Below are 13,334 nucleotides of genomic sequence, written 5' to 3'. Positions count from 1 at the left end.
AAAATGGTGTGCATGTGTCTGCGTGTGTATAAAATGGTGTGCATGTGTCTGTGGGCGTGTGTATAAAATGGTGTGCATGTGCCTGTGTGGGTGTGTATAAAATGGTGTGCATGTGTCTGTGTGTGTGTGTGTGTATATAAAATGGTGTGCATGTCCCTGTGTGTGTGTGTCTGGTGTATAAAATGGTGTGCATGTGTCTGTGTGGATGTGTATAACATGGTGTGCATGTGCATGTGTCTGTGTGTGTGTGTATATATAAAATGGTGTGCATGTCCCTGTGTGTGTGTGTCTGGTGTATAAAATGGTGTGCATGTGTCTGTGTGGGTGTGTATAAAATGGTGTGCATGTGTCTGTGTGTGTATAAAATGGTGTGTATGTGTCTGTGTGTGTGTACATAAAATGGTGTGCATGTGTCTGTGTGTGTGTGTATATAAAATGGTGTGCATGTCCCTGTGTGTGGTGTGTAAAATGGTGTGCATGTGTCTGTGTGTGGTGTGTAAAAAGGTGTGCATGTGTCTGTGTGTGTGTGTATATAAAATGGTGTGCATGTGCCTGTGTGTGGGTGTGTGTATAAAATTGTGTACGTGTTTGTGTATAAAATGGTGTGCATGTGCCCGTGTGTGTCTGTGTCTGTGTGTGTGTATATAACATGGTGTGCATGTGCCTGTGTGTGTATAAAATGGTGTGCGTGTGCGCGTGTGTGTGTGTATATAAAATGGTGTGCATGTAACCGTGTGTGTGTGTGTGTATATAAAATGGTGTGCATGTGCCTGTGTGTCTGTGTATAAAATGGTGTGCATGTGCCTGTCTGGTGTATAAAATGGTGTGCATGTGCGTGTGTGTCTGTGCGTAAAATGGTGTACGTGTACCTGTGTGTGTATAAAATGGTGTGCATGTGTCTGTGTGTGTGTATAAAATGGTGTACGTGTGTGTGTGTATAAAATGGTGTGCATATCCCTGTGTGTGTGTATAAAATGGTGTGCATCTGCCTGTGTGTGTGTGGTGTATAAAACGGTGTGCATGTGCCTGTGTGGTGTATAAAATGGTGTGCATGTGTGTGTGTGTATAAATTGGTGTGCAAGTGCCTGTGTGTGTGTGTATAAATTGGTGTGCATGTGCCTGTGTGTGTGTATAAAATGGTGTGCATGTGTGTGTGTGGTGTATAAAATGGTGTGCATGTGTCTGTGTGTGTGTGGTGTATAAAATGGTGTGCATGTGCCTGTGTGGTGTATAACATGGTGTGCATGTGCCTGTGTGTGGTGTATAAAATGGTGTGCATGTGCCTGTGTGGTGTATAAAATGGTGTGCATGTGCCTGTGTGGTGTATAAAATGGTGTGCATGTGCCTGTGGGTGTGTGGTGTATAAAATGGTGTGCATGTGTCTGTGTGTGTGTGGTGTATAAAATGGTGTGCATGTGCCTGTGTGGTGTATAAAATGGTGTGCATGTGCCTGTGTGTGGTGTATAAAATGGTATGCATGTGCCTGTGTGGTGTATAAAATGGTGTGCCTGTGTGTGGTGTATAAAATGGTGTGCATGTGTATGTGTGTGTGGTGTATAAAATGGTGTGCATCTGTCTGTGTGTGTGGTGTATAAAATGGTGTGCATGTGCCTGTGTGGTGTATAAAATGGTGTGCCTGTGTGTGGTGTATAAAATGGTGTGCATGTGCCTGTGTGTGTGTATAAAATGGTGTGCATGTGTCTGTGTGTGTGTGTGGGCGTGTGTATAAAATGGTGTGCATGTGCATGTGTGTGTGTATAAAATGGTGTGCATGTGCGTGTGTGTGTGTATAAAATGGTGTATGTGTGGGCGTGTGTATAAAATGGTGTGCATGTGTCTGTGTGTGTGTGTGTGTGTATAAAATGGTGTGCATGTGCCTGTGGGTGTGTATAAAATGGTGTGCATGTGCCTGTGGGTGTGTATAAAATGGTGTGCATGTGTCTGTGTCTGCTGTATAAAATGGTGTGCATGTGCGTGTGTGTGTGTATAAAATGGTGTGCATGTGTCTGTGTGTGTGTGTGGGCGTGTGTATAAAATGGTTTGCATGTATCTGTGTGTGTGTGTGGGCGTGTGTATAAAATGGTGTGCATGTGCCTGTGTGTGTGTATAAAATGGTGTGCATGTGCGTGTGTGTGTGTATAAAATGGTGTGCATGTGCGTGTGTGTGTGTATAAAATGGTGTGTGTATAAAATGGTGTGCATGTGTCTGTGTGTGTGTGTGCATAAAATGGTGTACGTGTGCCTGTGTGTGTGTATAAAATGGTGTGCATGTGTCTGTGTGTGTGTGTGTATAAAATGGTGTGCATGTGTCTGTGTGTGTGTGTGTGTGGTCGTAAGTATAAAATGGTGTGCCTGTGTGTCTGTCTGTGTATATGTGTGTGTGTGTGGGCGTGTGTATAAAATGGTGTGCATGTGCCTATGTGTGTGTGCATAAAATGGTGTACGTGTGCCTGAGTGTGTGTATATAAAATGGTGTGCATGTGCCTGTGTGTGTGTGTATAAAATGGTGTGCATGTGCCTATGTGTGTGTGCATAAAATGGTGTACGTGTGCCTGTGTGTGTGTATAAAATGGTGTGCGTGTGTCTGTGTGTGTGCATGTGCCTGTGTCTGTGTGTGTGTGTGTGTGTGTGTATATAAAATGGTGTGCATGTGCCTGTGTGTGTGTGTATAGAATGGTGTGCGTGCCTGTGTGTGTGTGTATAAAATGGTGTGCGTGTGTGTGTGTATAAAATGGTGTGCGTGTGTGTGTGTATAAAATGGTGTGTGTGTGTGTATAAAATGGTGTGCGTGTCTGTGTGTGGTGTATAAAATAGTGTGCGTGTGTGTATAAAATGGTGTGCGTGTGTGTGTATAAAATGGTGTGCGTGTGTGTGTATAAAATGGTGTGCGTGTGCGTGTGTGGTGTATAAAATGGTGTGCGTGTGTGTGTGTATAAAATGGTGTGCGTGTGTGTGTGTATAAAATGGTGTGCGTGTGTGTGTATAAAATGGTGTGTGTGTGTGTATAAAATGTTTTGCGTGTCTGTGTGTGGTGTATAAAATAGTGTGCGTGTGTGTGTATAAAATGGTGTGCGTGTGTGTGTATAAAATGGTGTGCGTGTGTGTGTATAAAATGGTGTGCGTGTGTGTGTATAAAATGGTGTGCATGTGTCTGTGTGTCTGTGTATAAAATGGTGTGCATGTGTCTGTGTGTCTGTGTATAAAATGGTGTGCATGTGTCTGTGTGTGTGTGTATAAAATGGTGTGCATGTGTCTGTGTGTGTGTGTATAAAATGGTGTGCATGTCCCTCTGTGTGTGTATAAAATGGTGTGCATGTGTCTGTGTGTGTGTATAAAATGGTGTGCATGTGTCTGTGTGTGTGTGTATAAAATGGTGTGCATGTCCCTCTGTGTGTGTATAAGATGGTGTGCATGTGTCTGTGTGTGTGTATAAAATGGTGTGCATGTGCCTGTGTGTGTGTGTATAAAATGATGTGCATGTGCCTGTGTGTGTGTGTGTATAAAATGGTGTGCATGTGCCTGTGTGTGTGTGTGTATAAAATGGTGTGCGTGTGTGTGTGTGTGGTGTATAAAATGGTGTGCTTGTGTCTGTGTGTGTGTGTATAAAATGGTGTGCGAGTGTGTGTGCGTATAAAATGGTGTGTGTGTGTGTATAAAATGGTGTGCATGTGTCTGTGTGTGTATAAAATGGTGTGCATGTGTCTGTCTGTGTATAAGATGGTGTGCATGTGCCTGTGTGTGTGTATAAAATGGTGAGCATGTGTCTGTGTGGGTGTGTATAAAATGGTGTGCATGTGTCTGTGTGTGTGTGTGTGTATATAAAATGGTGTGCATGTCCCTGTGTGTGGTGTGTAAAATGGTGTGCATGTGTCTGTGTGTGTGTGTATATAAAATGGTGTGCATGTGCCTATGTGTGGGTGTGTGTATAAAATGGTGTACGTGTGTGTGTATAAAATGGTGTGCATGTGCCCGTGTGTGTCTGTGTCTGTGTGTGTGTATATAACATGGTGTGCATGTGCCTGTGTGTGTATAAAATGGTGTGCGTGCGCGCGCGTGTGTGTGTATATAAAATGGTGTGCATGTAACCGTGTGTGTGTGTGTGTGTATATAAAATGGTGTGCATGTGCCTGTGTGTCTGTGTGTGTGTGGGCGTGTGTATAAAATGGTGTGCATGTGCCTGTCTGGTGTATAAAATGGTGTGCATGTGCGTGTGTGTCTGTGCGTAAAATGGTGTACGTGTGTGTGTGTGTATAAAATGGTGTGCATATCCCTGTGTGTGTGTATAAAATGGTGTGCATCTGCCTGTGTGTGTGTGGTGTATAAAACGGTGTGCATGTGCCTGTGTGTGTGTATAAAATGGTGTGCATGTGTGTGTGTGGTGTATAAAATGGTGTGCATGTGTCTGTGTGTGTGTGGTGTATAAAATGGTGTGCATGTGCCTGTGTGGTGTATAAAATGGTGTGCATGTGCCTGTGTGTGGTGTATAAAATGGTGTGCATGTGCCTGTGTGGTGTATAAAATGGTGTGCATGTGCCTGTGGGTGTGTATAAAATGGTGTGCATGAGTCTGTGTGTGTGTGTGTGGGCGTGTGTATAAAATGGTGTGCATGTGTCTGTGTGTGTGTGTGGGCGTGTGTATAAAATGGTGTGCATGTGCATGTGTGTGTGTATAAAATGGTGTGCATGTGCGTGTGTGTGTGTATAAAATGGTGTGTGTGTGGGCGTGTGTATAAAATGGTGTGCATGTGTCTATGTGTGTGTGTGTGCATAAAATGGTGTACGTGTGCCTGTGTGTGTGTATAAAATGGTGTGCATGTGTCTGTGTGTGTGTATAAAATAGTGTGCATGTGTCTGTGTGTGTGTGTGTGTGTGGGCGTAAGTATAAAATGGTGTGCCTGTGTGTCTGTCTGTGTATGTGTGTGTGTGTGTGTGGGCGTGTGTATAAAATGGTGTGCATGTGCCTATGTGTGTGTGCATAAAATAGTGTGCATGTGCCTATGTGTGTGTGCATAAAATGGTGTACGTGTGCCTGAGTGTGTGTATATAAAATGGTGTGCATGTGCCTGTGTGTGTGTGTATAAAATGGTGTGCATGTGCCTATGTGTGTGTGCATAAAATGGTGTACGTGTGCCTGTGTGTGTGTATAAAATGGTGTGCGTGTGTCTGTGTGTGTGCATGTGCCTGTGTCTGTGTGTGTGTGTGTGTGTGTGTATAAAATGGTGTGCATGTGCCTATGTGTGTGTGCATAAAATGGTGTACATGTGCCTGAGTGTGTGTATATAAAATGGTGTGCATGTGCCTGTGTGTGTGTGTATAAAATGGTGTGCGTGTCTGTGTGTATGTATAAAATGGTGTGCGTGTGTGTGTGTGTGTATAAAATGGTGTGTGTGTGTGTATAAAATGGTGTGTGTGTGTGTATAAAATGGTGTGCGTGTGTGTGTGTGTATAAAATGGTGTGCGTGTCTGTGTGTGGTGTATAAAATAGTGTGCGTGTGTGTATAAAATGGTGTGCGTGTCTGTGTGTGGTGTATAAAATGGTGTGCGTGTGTGTATAAAATGGTGTGCGTGTGTGTGTATAAAATGGTGTGCGCGTGTGTGTGTATAAAATGGTGTGTGTGTGTGTGTGTGTATAAAATGGTGTGTGTGTGTGTGTGTATAAAATGGTGTGCATGTGTCTGTGTGTGTGTATAAAATGGTGTGCATGTGTCTGTGTGTGTGTATAAGATGGTGTGCATGTGTCTGTGTGTGTATAAAATGGTGTGCATGTGTGTGTATAAAATGGTGTGCATGTGTCTGTTTGTGTGTATAAAATGGTGTGCATGTGTCTGTGTGTGTGTATATAAAATGGTGTGCATGTGCCTGTGTGTGGGTGTGTGTATAAAATGGTGTACGTGTGTGTGTATATAACATGGTGTGCATGTGCCTGTGTGTGTATAAAATGGTGTGCATGTGCCTGTGTGTCTGTGTATAAAATGGTGTGCATGTGCCTGTGTGTCTGTGTGTGTGTGGGCGTGTGTATAAAATGGTGTGCATGTGCCTGTCTGGTGTATAAAATGGTGTGCATGTGCGTGTGTGTCTGTGCGTAAAATGGTGTACGTGTGCCTGTGTGTGTATAAAATGGTGTGCATGTGTCTGTGTGTGTGTATAAAATGGTGTACGTGTGTGTGTGTGTGTATAAAATGGTGTGCATATCCCTGTGTGTGTGTATAAAATGGTGTGCATTTGCCTGTGTGTGTGTGGTGTATAAAACGGTGTGCATGTGCCTGTGTGGTGTATAAAATGGTGTGTGTGTGTGTATATAAATTGGTGTGCAAGTGCCTGTGTGTGTGTGTATAAATTGGTGTGCAAGTGCCTGTGTGTGGTGTATAAAATGGTGTGCATGTGTGTGTGTGGTGTATAAAATGGTGTGCATGTGCCTGTGTGGTGTATAAAATGGTGTGCATGTGCCTGTGTGGTGTATAAAATGGTGTGCCTGTGTGTGGTGTATAAAATGGTGTCCATGTGTCTGTGTGTTTGTGTGGCCGTGTGTATAAAATGGTGTGCATGTGCATGTGTGTGTGTATAAAATGGTGTGTGTGTGGGCGTGTGTATAAAATGGTGTGCATGTGTCTGTGTGTGTGTGTGTGCATAAAATGGTGTACGTGTGCCTGTGTGTGTGTATAAAATGGTGTGCATGTGCCTGTGTGTGTGTGTATATATAAAATGGTGTGTGTGTGTCAGTGTGTGTGTATAAAATGGTTTGCATGTGTCTGTGTGTGTATAAAATGGTGTGCATGTGTCTGTGGGCGTGTGTATAAAATGGTGTGCATGTGCCTGTGTGGGTGTGTATAAAATGGTGTGCATGTGTCTGTGTGTGTGTGTGTATATAAAATGGTGTGCATGTGCCTGTGTGGGTGTGTATAAAATGGTGTGCATGTGTCTGCGTGTGTATAAAATGGTGTGCATGTGTCTGTGGGCGTGTGTATAAAATGGTGTGCATGTGCCTGTGTGGGTGTGTATAAAATGGTGTGCATGTGTCTGTGTGTGTGTGTGTGTATATAAAATGGTGTGCATGTCCCTGTGTGTGTGTGTCTGGTGTATAAAATGGTGTGCATGTGTCTGTGTGGATGTGTATAACATGGTGTGCATGTGCATGTGTCTGTGTGTGTGTGTATATATAAAATGGTGTGCATGTCCCTGTGTGTGTGTGTCTGGTGTATAAAATGGTGTGCATGTGTCTGTGTGGGTGTGTATAAAATGGTGTGCATGTGTCTGTGTGTGTATAAAATGGTGTGTATGTGTCTGTGTGTGTGTACATAAAATGGTGTGCATGTGTCTGTGTGTGTGTGTATATAAAATGGTGTGCATGTCCCTGTGTGTGGTGTGTAAAATGGTGTGCATGTGTCTGTGTGTGGTGTGTAAAAAGGTGTGCATGTGTCTGTGTGTGTGTGTATATAAAATGGTGTGCATGTGCCTGTGTGTGGGTGTGTGTATAAAATTGTGTACGTGTTTGTGTATAAAATGGTGTGCATGTGCCCGTGTGTGTCTGTGTCTGTGTGTGTGTATATAACATGGTGTGCATGTGCCTGTGTGTGTATAAAATGGTGTGCGTGTGCGCGTGTGTGTGTGTATATAAAATGGTGTGCATGTAACCGTGTGTGTGTGTGTGTATATAAAATGGTGTGCATGTGCCTGTGTGTCTGTGTATAAAATGGTGTGCATGTGCCTGTCTGGTGTATAAAATGGTGTGCATGTGCGTGTGTGTCTGTGCGTAAAATGGTGTACGTGTACCTGTGTGTGTATAAAATGGTGTGCATGTGTCTGTGTGTGTGTATAAAATGGTGTACGTGTGTGTGTGTATAAAATGGTGTGCATATCCCTGTGTGTGTGTATAAAATGGTGTGCATCTGCCTGTGTGTGTGTGGTGTATAAAACGGTGTGCATGTGCCTGTGTGGTGTATAAAATGGTGTGCATGTGTGTGTGTGTATAAATTGGTGTGCAAGTGCCTGTGTGTGTGTGTATAAATTGGTGTGCATGTGCCTGTGTGTGTGTATAAAATGGTGTGCATGTGTGTGTGTGGTGTATAAAATGGTGTGCATGTGTCTGTGTGTGTGTGGTGTATAAAATGGTGTGCATGTGCCTGTGTGGTGTATAACATGGTGTGCATGTGCCTGTGTGTGGTGTATAAAATGGTGTGCATGTGCCTGTGTGTGGTGTATAAAATGGTGTGCATGTGCCTGTGTGGTGTATAAAATGGTGTGCATGTGCCTGTGTGGTGTATAAAATGGTGTGCATGTGCCTGTGGGTGTGTGGTGTATAAAATGGTGTGCATGTGTCTGTGTGTGTGTGGTGTATAAAATGGTGTGCATGTGCCTGTGTGGTGTATAAAATGGTGTGCATGTGCCTGTGTGTGGTGTATAAAATGGTATGCATGTGCCTGTGTGGTGTATAAAATGGTGTGCCTGTGTGTGGTGTATAAAATGGTTTGCATGTGTCTGTGTGTGTGGTGTATAAAATGGTGTGCATCTGTCTGTGTGTGTGGTGTATAAAATGGTGTGCATGTGCCTGTGTGGTGTATAAAATGGTGTGCCTGTGTGTGGTGTATAAAATGGTGTGCATGTGCCTGTGTGTGTGTATAAAATGGTGTGCATGTGTCTGTGTGTGTGTGTGGGCGTGTGTATAAAATGGTGTGCATGTGCATGTGTGTGTGTATAAAATGGTGTGCATGTGCGTGTGTGTGTGTATAAAATGGTGTATGTGTGGGCGTGTGTATAAAATGGTGTGCATGTGTCTGTGTGTGTGTGTGTGTGTGTGTGTATAAAATGGTGTGCATGTGCCTGTGGGTGTGTATAAAATGGTGTGCATGTGCCTGTGGGTGTGTATAAAATGGTGTGCATGTGTCTGTGTCTGCTGTATAAAATGGTGTGCATGTGCGTGTGTGTGTGTATAAAATGGTGTGCATGTGTCTGTGTGTGTGTGTGGGCGTGTGTATAAAATGGTTTGCATGTATCTGTGTGTGTGTGTGGGCGTGTGTATAAAATGGTGTGCATGTGCCTGTGTGTGTGTATAAAATGGTGTGCATGTGCGTGTGTGTGTGTATAAAATGGTGTGCATGTGCGTGTGTGTGTGTATAAAATGGTGTGTGTGTGGGCGTGTGTATAAAATGGTGTGCATGTGTCTGTGTGTGTGTGTGCATAAAATGGTGTACGTGTGCCTGTGTGTGTGTATAAAATGGTGTGCATGTGTCTGTGTGTGTGTGTGTATAAAATGGTGTGCATGTGTCTGTGTGTGTGTGTGTGTGGTCGTAAGTATAAAATGGTGTGCCTGTGTGTCTGTCTGTGTATATGTGTCTGTGTGTGTGGGCGTGTGTATAAAATGGTGTGCATGTGCCTATGTGTGTGTGCATAAAATGGTGTACGTGTGCCTGAGTGTGTGTATATAAAATGGTGTGCATGTGCCTGTGTGTGGTGTATAAAACGGTGTGCATGTGCCTGTGTGGTGTATAAAATGGTGTGTGTGTGTGTATATAAATTGGTGTGCAAGTGCCTGTGTGTGTGTGTATAAATTGGTGTGCAAGTGCCTGTGTGTGGTGTATAAAATGGTGTGCATGTGTGTGTGTGGTGTATAAAATGGTGTGCATGTGCCTGTGTGGTGTATAAAATGGTGTGCATGTGCCTGTGTGGTGTATAAAATGGTGTGCCTGTGTGTGGTGTATAAAATGGTGTCCATGTGTCTGTGTGTTTGTGTGGCCGTGTGTATAAAATGGTGTGCATGTGCATGTGTGTGTGTATAAAATGGTGTGTGTGTGGGCGTGTGTATAAAATGGTGTGCATGTGTCTGTGTGTGTGTATAAAATGGTGTGTGTGTGTGTGTGTGCATAAAATGGTGTACGTGTGCCTGTGTGTGTGTATAAAATGGTGTGCATGTGCCTGTGTGTGTGTGTATATATAAAATGGTGTGTGTGTGTCAGTGTGTGTGTATAAAATGGTTTGCATGTGTCTGTGTGTGTATAAAATGGTGTGCATGTGTCTGTGGGCGTGTGTATAAAATGGTGTGCATGTGCCTGTGTGGGTGTGTATAAAATGGTGTGCATGTGTCTGTGTGTGTGTGTGTATATAAAATGGTGTGCATGTGCCTGTGTGGGTGTGTATAAAATGGTGTGCATGTGTCTGCGTGTGTATAAAATGGTGTGCATGTGTCTGTGGGCGTGTGTATAAAATGGTGTGCATGTGCCTGTGTGGGTGTGTATAAAATGGTGTGCATGTGTCTGTGTGTGTGTGTGTGTATATAAAATGGTGTGCATGTCCCTGTGTGTGTGTGTCTGGTGTATAAAATGGTGTGCATGTGTCTGTGTGGATGTGTATAACATGGTGTGCATGTGCATGTGTCTGTGTGTGTGTGTATATATAAAATGGTGTGCATGTCCCTGTGTGTGTGTGTCTGGTGTATAAAATGGTGTGCATGTGTCTGTGTGGGTGTGTATAAAATGGTGTGCATGTGTCTGTGTGTGTATAAAATGGTGTGTATGTGTCTGTGTGTGTGTACATAAAATGGTGTGCATGTGTCTGTGTGTGTGTGTATATAAAATGGTGTGCATGTCCCTGTGTGTGGTGTGTAAAATGGTGTGCATGTGTCTGTGTGTGGTGTGTAAAAAGGTGTGCATGTGTCTGTGTGTGTGTGTATATAAAATGGTGTGCATGTGCCTGTGTGTGGGTGTGTGTATAAAATTGTGTACGTGTTTGTGTATAAAATGGTGTGCATGTGCCCGTGTGTGTCTGTGTCTGTGTGTGTGTATATAACATGGTGTGCATGTGCCTGTGTGTGTATAAAATGGTGTGCGTGTGCGCGTGTGTGTGTGTATATAAAATGGTGTGCATGTAACCGTGTGTGTGTGTGTGTATATAAAATGGTGTGCATGTGCCTGTGTGTCTGTGTATAAAATGGTGTGCATGTGCCTGTCTGGTGTATAAAATGGTGTGCATGTGCGTGTGTGTCTGTGCGTAAAATGGTGTACGTGTACCTGTGTGTGTATAAAATGGTGTGCATGTGTCTGTGTGTGTGTATAAAATGGTGTACGTGTGTGTGTGTATAAAATGGTGTGCATATCCCTGTGTGTGTGTATAAAATGGTGTGCATCTGCCTGTGTGTGTGTGGTGTATAAAACGGTGTGCATGTGCCTGTGTGGTGTATAAAATGGTGTGCATGTGTGTGTGTGTATAAATTGGTGTGCAAGTGCCTGTGTGTGTGTGTATAAATTGGTGTGCATGTGCCTGTGTGTGTGTATAAAATGGTGTGCATGTGTGTGTGTGGTGTATAAAATGGTGTGCATGTGTCTGTGTGTGTGTGGTGTATAAAATGGTGTGCATGTGCCTGTGTGGTGTATAACATGGTGTGCATGTGCCTGTGTGTGGTGTATAAAATGGTGTGCATGTGCCTGTGTGGTGTATAAAATGGTGTGCATGTGCCTGTGTGGTGTATAAAATGGTGTGCATGTGCCTGTGGGTGTGTGGTGTATAAAATGGTGTGCATGTGTCTGTGTGTGTGTGGTGTATAAAATGGTGTGCATGTGCCTGTGTGGTGTATAAAATGGTGTGCATGTGCCTGTGTGTGGTGTATAAAATGGTATGCATGTGCCTGTGTGGTGTATAAAATGGTGTGCCTGTGTGTGGTGTATAAAATGGTGTGCATGTGTCTGTGTGTGTGGTGTATAAAATGGTGTGCATCTGTCTGTGTGTGTGGTGTATAAAATGGTGTGCATGTGCCTGTGTGGTGTATAAAATGGTGTGCCTGTGTGTGGTGTATAAAATGGTGTGCATGTGCCTGTGTGTGTGTATAAAATGGTGTGCATGTGTCTGTGTGTGTGTGTGGGCGTGTGTATAAAATGGTGTGCATGTGCATGTGTGTGTGTATAAAATGGTGTGCATGTGCGTGTGTGTGTGTATAAAATGGTGTATGTGTGGGCGTGTGTATAAAATGGTGTGCATGTGTCTGTGTGTGTGTGTGTGTGTGTATAAAATGGTGTGCATGTGCCTGTGGGTGTGTATAAAATGGTGTGCATGTGCCTGTGGGTGTGTATAAAATGGTGTGCATGTGTCTGTGTCTGCTGTATAAAATGGTGTGCATGTGCGTGTGTGTGTGTATAAAATGGTGTGCATGTGTCTGTGTGTGTGTGTGGGCGTGTGTATAAAATGGTTTGCATGTATCTGTGTGTGTGTGTGGGCGTGTGTATAAAATGGTGTGCATGTGCCTGTGTGTGTGTATAAAATGGTGTGCATGTGCGTGTGTGTGTGTATAAAATGGTGTGCATGTGCGTGTGTGTGTGTATAAAATGGTGTGTGTATAAAATGGTGTGCATGTGTCTGTGTGTGTGTGTGCATAAAATGGTGTACGTGTGCCTGTGTGTGTGTATAAAATGGTGTGCATGTGTCTGTGTGTGTGTGTGTATAAAATGGTGTGCATGTGTCTGTGTGTGTGTGTGTGTGGTCGTAAGTATAAAATGGTGTGCCTGTGTGTCTGTCTGTGTATATGTGTGTGTGTGTGGGCGTGTGTATAAAATGGTGTGCATGTGCCTATGTGTGTGTGCATAAAATGGTGTACGTGTGCCTGAGTGTGTGTATATAAAATGGTGTGCATGTGCCTGTGTGTGTGTGTATAAAATGGTGTGCATGTGCCTATGTGTGTGTGCATAAAATGGTGTACGTGTGCCTGTGTGTGTGTATAAAATGGTGTGCGTGTGTCTGTGTGTGTGCATGTGCCTGTGTCTGTGTGTGTGTGTGTGTGTGTGTATATAAAATGGTGTGCATGTGCCTGTGTGTGTGTGTATAGAATGGTGTGCGTGCCTGTGTGTGTGTGTATAAAATGGTGTGCGTGTGTGTGTGTATAAAATGGTGTGCGTGTGTGTGTGTATAAAATGGTGTGTGTGTGTGTATAAAATGGTGTGCGTGTCTGTGTGTGGTGTATAAAATAGTGTGCGTGTGTGTATAAAATGGTGTGCGTGTGTGTGTATAAAATGGTGTGCGTGTGTGTGTATAAAATGGTGTGCGTGTGCGTGTGTGGTGTATAAAATGGTGTGCGTGTGTGTGTGTATAAAATGGTGTGCGTGTGTGTGTGTATAAAATGGTGTGCGTGTGTGTGTATAAAATGGTGTGTGTGTGTGTATAAAATGTTTTGCGTGTCTGTGTGTGGTGTATAAAATAGTGTGCGTGTGTGTGTATAAAATGGTGTGCGTGTGTGTGTATAAAATGGTGTGCGTGTGTGTGTATAAAATGGTGTGCGTGTGTGTGTATAAAATGGTGTGTGTGTGTATAAAATGGTGTGCGTGTGTATGTGTGTATAAAAATGGTGTGCATGTGTCT

Source organism: Chiloscyllium punctatum, chromosome 31 (assembly GCF_047496795.1).
Source record: "Chiloscyllium punctatum isolate Juve2018m chromosome 31, sChiPun1.3, whole genome shotgun sequence".
In the NCBI taxonomy this organism is placed as follows: Eukaryota; Metazoa; Chordata; class Chondrichthyes; order Orectolobiformes; family Hemiscylliidae; genus Chiloscyllium; species Chiloscyllium punctatum.
The sequence above is the reverse complement of the archived record's forward strand: the minus strand, read 5'-3'. Positions refer to the sequence as shown.